This window comes from Periplaneta americana, chromosome 10 (assembly GCF_040183065.1).
Source record: "Periplaneta americana isolate PAMFEO1 chromosome 10, P.americana_PAMFEO1_priV1, whole genome shotgun sequence".
In the NCBI taxonomy this organism is placed as follows: Eukaryota; Metazoa; Arthropoda; class Insecta; order Blattodea; family Blattidae; genus Periplaneta; species Periplaneta americana.
Window position 1 is genome coordinate 113,627,129 of NC_091126.1, and position 6,000 is coordinate 113,633,128.

Consider the following 6,000-nt stretch of genomic DNA (forward strand, 5'->3'; position numbering starts at 1 on the left):
GACTGTATATAATAGACTGTGGTGTCACAGTCTAGTTTATACAGTCGCGAAGCTTGGGGTGATTTTTTGCAAAGCTCGCGATAGTTGCTAGCCGCTTGGAGCGTTGTGTGTACTAGGAACAATAGACCATAGACAAATAAATAGAAAGACCCCCAACTCAATGCATTACCTTCGACACGCTATTGACGCGACGTCGAGGCACTTTGCGGCAAAACATCGGAACTACATCTCGTTACACATAGCGGCAGAATGCGGAACTACATCCCTTGTTACACGGCCCGATCGGTATTACAGGTATCCGTTATGCCAACATTAGAGCACGATCGGTACTGCAGATACCTATTATACCAACACATACTGGTATTTTTCATATCGCCAAAGGAGTGTGTAATGGTTTATCAGTTTAAATAACATGTTTAACCACAATATTTATATCACATTTTTGTTTTAACATATGAATATAAATATAATGGTTGAACATGAAACTGAAAACCATTAACACACTCCCTCTTTTAACACCGTCATTTAACCCTTTTATTAAATTAATTTATCAAATTTGACTAATAAAAGTTTTTGCATCTTCTAGATCAAATATTTAATTGAGATACAGGATGCGAATAGGATAGGATACTTCTCTCCAAAACACCTTAAGCACTATTTTTAAATAATGTTATGTATCATGTATTGGAAGATAAAAACAAAGATTGACTTTGGAATATTGACTTCGAAGTTATTATTGGTCAGTTATATAATTATAATTCGCTCTTAATTTTTTTATGTCAAACATTAGCTTGAAAATAGTCATAAGATGTTTTGCTGTGACACAGTACAACGCACGTTCATAAACATTTATAAAACACCACTTTATTTGTTTTACACCGTCAGAGCTGAACATCTATTTTTAAAAGTAACTGCCATTAGTTTAATTTATGCATATTAAAAATTTAAGTAATCAATAACCACCACTGATAAAGAATACAAAGAAAACTATTTGTCTACAACAGACATAAAATTAACTTAGACTTTTAATAAAAACACCATTAAGAAATACAAGTAAAAAAATTATTTTTCATTCTCTGATGTATAGTTGATTCAAAACACTGAACATATTAGAAAAAGTGCAATACAATTTATTAGAGATAGGTCTATACTTCGCAACATTTCCTAATTTTGAGCTTTGATACTGAGTGTTTGATTTGGTTGTGGCCCCATTGCTCAAAATATGTTGTTGTTGTATTCTAATGCTAGGGGTTTGACAAAGTCATTTGACCTCTTGCACTCCAATATTTTTCCAAGATATTATCATGGCCAGCCACTGAACCACAGATTTTGAGGTGTTCCGAATCCATTTCTTGGTTTGAGTTGCACAGTGGGTAGTTAGGGGACTGATATATTCCAATTCTATGCAGGTGTTTGTTTGGCCAGACAGTCATGGCCTCTTGCCAATCTAAATGCAGCTACAGACGATTTTCGTGGTAAATCGGGAATTAACTATGGATTATGTTGCAGAGAGTTGCATTTTTTCCCTTGAGATTTGTGTTATCAAATTTTGTTTGTTGAAGTCTAAGTATGTAGATTTAATAAATCTTTTCACTGAGTAATACGTAGATTTAGTAACAGGTCTGTGAGTAGCAGTGCTGCCCTTCTTTGCTAAAGCATCAGCATTCTCGTTTCCCAGGATTCCACAATGGGATGGTATCCACTGGAATACAATTCTTTTATTGAGTGATATTAATTGAGAGAGCATTTTAGTTATTTCTGCTGTTTTAGATGAAACTATGTATTTAGAGACTATTGATAGAATAGCTGCTTTGGAGTCTGACAATATAACTGCATTCTTAAATTTATTGATGTGGCATAGAAGATTCCTGAGACTTTCACTTATTATAATGATTTCTCCGTCAAAACTTGTTGTTCCATATCCAAGAGATCTATAAAGTGAGAAGAGACAAAATATTGTACCATATTTACTCTCTTCTTAGCTGCTGTTATACAAGCATTCCATTATAAAAAATTTAGTTGCTTCTGTACCATTAAAGTAGTCCCGCCCAGAAATCCGATTGGGGGACTATTTTGCTGCATAGAATTGGAATATATCAGTCTCCTAACTGTCCATTGTGCTACTCAAACCAAGAAATGGATTCGGAACACCTCAAAATCTGTGCTTCAGTGGCTGACCATGACAATAATTTTGAAAAATACTGGAGTGCAAGAGGTCAAATGACTTTATTGTCAAATGCCTGGCATTAGAAAACATCAACATATTTACTCTGGTCATGATAATATCTTTGAAAAATATTGGAGTGCAAGAGGTCAAATGACTTTATTGTCAAACGCCTGACATTAGAAAACAACAACATATTTACTCTAAAAATTCTAAATAATGCACCCAAATCTCACCAGTTGCAAAGGCTGCAGATTCGTATCGCTGCCACTGGACTCCCTCCTATGCCCTATAGATGACACAATTGAAATGCTCATTGTACTAGTAATTATTATTTCTATTTATATTACTATGTAATGTTAACTTAGGGTCTTAAAGATCGTTAGATTTATCATTGCCCTATATATTACAAAAATTATATTGCTCATAATGTAGAAGTCAAGTACTCTACTTTTTTTTTCAGATGAATGAATTAATTCCCCTTATTTTCCTTCAATTAACTGAAGAAATCAACACATTAAAGGAAATGAGATAACAATGATAATAATAATAATAATAATAATAATAATAATAATAATAATAATAATTCATTCTAGTACCGAGGTCATGGAAAGCATGGGGCTCTACCTCCATGCCCCCCAAATGCCTTCTTGGCATGTTACGGGGATACCTTTAATTTTACCTTTAATAATAATAATAATAATAATAATAATAATAATAATAATAATAATGAATGAAGTCCATTACCATCCACTTGTCAACAAAATTAAACACAATTTTGTTAAAAGATAAAGACAATGAATGAATCACTCAATGAAAGAGAATACAGGTTCAAATTGATGCCACAGTGAAGTGCAATGCATGAAGCAATTATGTTAGATGGTGAAAAAGGTTAATGTAAGTAGGCTGGTGATGAAGTGGGTCGTAGTTCTTGAGTGGGATACCAAGCATCCCTTGATGGAATGGCCCCTCTTAGTAAGTTATATCTGAAGTCACCGTTATACTGATTACTGCGAAAATGGCTTGCACATATATAGGCCCTTCTGTAAGGATGAGGATTTTCTGCCACAGCTGCCCACATGTGGTACCTGTTACAATCAAAATTCTATTATTATCTTTAAAAAAATACACAAACCAGGGTTGGTATTAATTTAAATTAATGATTTAATCATGATGTAAATAAAATAATTTTCATTTTATTTACATCAAAGAATTGTTACTACTTAAAAATCACAGATTAAAATTATATGCACCTAACATGATTAAGATGAGAAATTAACTTCCTGAAAAAAAATATATAAACGTTTTTACATATGACTGTTCTGCTGCTTCTTAAAACTATTAGCAATATATATGAGTAGCAAACTTGCATCTCTGCAATAAACAAAATATTTTCTATGGTGATATATATTTTTCTTCCTATGAATTCATATAAAATTTCACCACAGAAAAATCTTTTTGTTTATTACAGACATATAATTCTAGCATTTTCTGAAGAAATAGACAGGTTTTGAAAGTTTGCTTCTCATATGTCTTTTCCCAACTCCTAATTAAGGAGCAACAGAACACATGGCACAGGTTGTCAAGTAGAGCCTACTTTCGGAATCACCACCTAATTAAAGCACAGTATGATGCTGAGGATTGAAATGAATAGTTGTAGCTCATAACAATATTCAAAGTAAAAGTTGCACAATGCCAAATGGACTACGTATTTATTCTGAAAACACACAATGCTAAGCTCTTCTGATAAATTTATTTGTAAATATTAATCTCCCTAAATAGTTGAATTCTTTTCTAATGACTAACAAACTGAGCATAATATCTTGCCTAAGTCTAAGCTAATTATTATTATCATTAAGTGCAGGTTATTAGTGCTGTAACTCTTCATGTATTAATAATGAGGCCTATGTGTAAACATAGTAAAGTATTTTTGAAGCGATGTTGTTAATTACTTAAAATAATACATTAACAAAAAGACAATTATGTAGGAACTAATGCACAAATTAAGTTTAAATGAATTACAAAATAAGGCAAAAAGTCATTTTAATAAACAAATATGAATTTGACAAATAATTCTCACTTAAATTAAAAAATCACTACAGTTTACCAAAATGCCACTGCTTACCTTTTAAGCTGTGCTGCATTACTTGGCGCAGGAAACAGGAATAATCAGGTCTTCTCATTACTATCCGATTTCTGACAGTACACTGCAGCACATTCACAGTGTAAAACTCCGCCATTTGTCTTTCTATTAACTGAAACAAACCAGCAGTAGCCTAGTATCATATAATGCATTAATAACACTACATTTCATAGAACAATTGATGGATTGCAGTATAATCAAAGTTTGTGAAATATTCCTGGAAGAATTCTATCCACGAGTCTATAAAAATAATAAATATCTAAGGCAATTTAACTCTTTTTATTTTATCAAAATTATTCCAGTAAAGGTACTACTGTTAACTGTAAAGTCAAATTTCTAAAATATATCGTTTCGGGAACAACACTTCTTTGCTATTGCGTTACCAAGCTAAGGTACCCCATTCTTAGGTAACGCAACTGTAAAGAATTACACCGGGAACAACATATTTAGTCATATCAGATTCTGTCCCACGAATTTTACCTTTAAAGCTCTTGGCGTAATTGTAGTTAGGCCTAATACACTGTTGTAATTCAACACAGAAGTCAGTTCATCATGTGGTAGTGGTAGAAGGAAGGTAATCGCTTTCTGAAGTTTATCCCTGAAAACAATTACAGATCTCAGTTTAATAAACGTTTAAGATATGATGGAAGAATTCAGTTTAAATTAGAAAACATGACGGTGCAGTTAAGCTGCATCTACACGGTTCAGTTTTTCATGCTCGTACGCACGCAGTCTGGGAAGAATATTGAAAGAATCAAGTTTAAAGCGCATGTTGAATTAAGATACATTCAGATTTTCTATCTACAAGGTACGCCATATTAATATTAAAATACCAAAATAGCATGTGATGGAGTGTAAAGACCGATTATAGTTTCACTGACCAAGTTCCGCAGCAGCGAAAGCTAAAATAATATATTATCCTGCACATTGTGTGCACTTCCGTTATTATTAAATTTCAATCTTGCAGGCATTGCTTGAATGTGTGAAGTTGAAAGAAAAGTTGAACCTTGTAGATGTAATCTCAAACATATTTCTTTCTTACCTTTAACGTTGCGAATTATTTCTTGTTGCAGGAAAGCACCAGTAACTTCTCAATTAACTCGATCTGTTCAAATTTCTTCCTTAAGCAGCCATGTTCGTCCATTCCATAATTTATACAAGATTTAAACAGAATATGAATGCCAACATCCAACAATTGATCAACTGAACAAATGAGGTTAATAAGTCATACACAGTACACTAATATGGCTACTTTGTCCTCGAATGAAAATGCAAAATAACTATATAGTAATAGTAATAATAATCCGAATATTATAAAACTGACACATTCTCTAAATAATGGATATTAATAATATCTGTTTAAAACTGTCATATTGGCAAAACTTATAACCAAAGAACTTTCGAAACCAAAGAGTTTTGTACTGTTAATTTTACAAACTCTGTGATCGAAATACAGCCAGCGCTGTCCTGACCACATGCGGCAAACTATGGAACATCTATGAGCATCCAACATCTATCATTTGAGTTAAACCCCCCTGCTTTCCATGTGCTTCTCTATAACTTCATTTTGCACCTGTGTAAATGTCTGTAAAGGGCTTTAGCACTGCCATCGTGATCTAGACCAGGAGCCTGTTTCACAATGTTTACAATCTTTCTAAATTGTAAACTTTGCTTGTAAATTGTAAATTTCTGT

At 32.9% G+C, this 6,000-nt stretch overlaps 1 long non-coding RNA gene across 1 annotated transcript; it reads right to left on the reverse strand.

The window, feature by feature from the left end:
* Nucleotides 1-3,007: 3,007 nt before the first annotated feature.
* On the reverse strand, nucleotides 3,008-5,084 carry LOC138707329 (uncharacterized). The gene is made up of 3 exons (XR_011334178.1): nucleotides 4,788-5,084; nucleotides 4,290-4,419; nucleotides 3,008-3,252 (listed from the first exon to the last, which is right to left on the reverse strand). It is a non-coding gene; the product is annotated as an uncharacterized lncRNA (long non-coding RNA).
* Nucleotides 5,085-6,000: the final 916 nt, after the last annotated feature.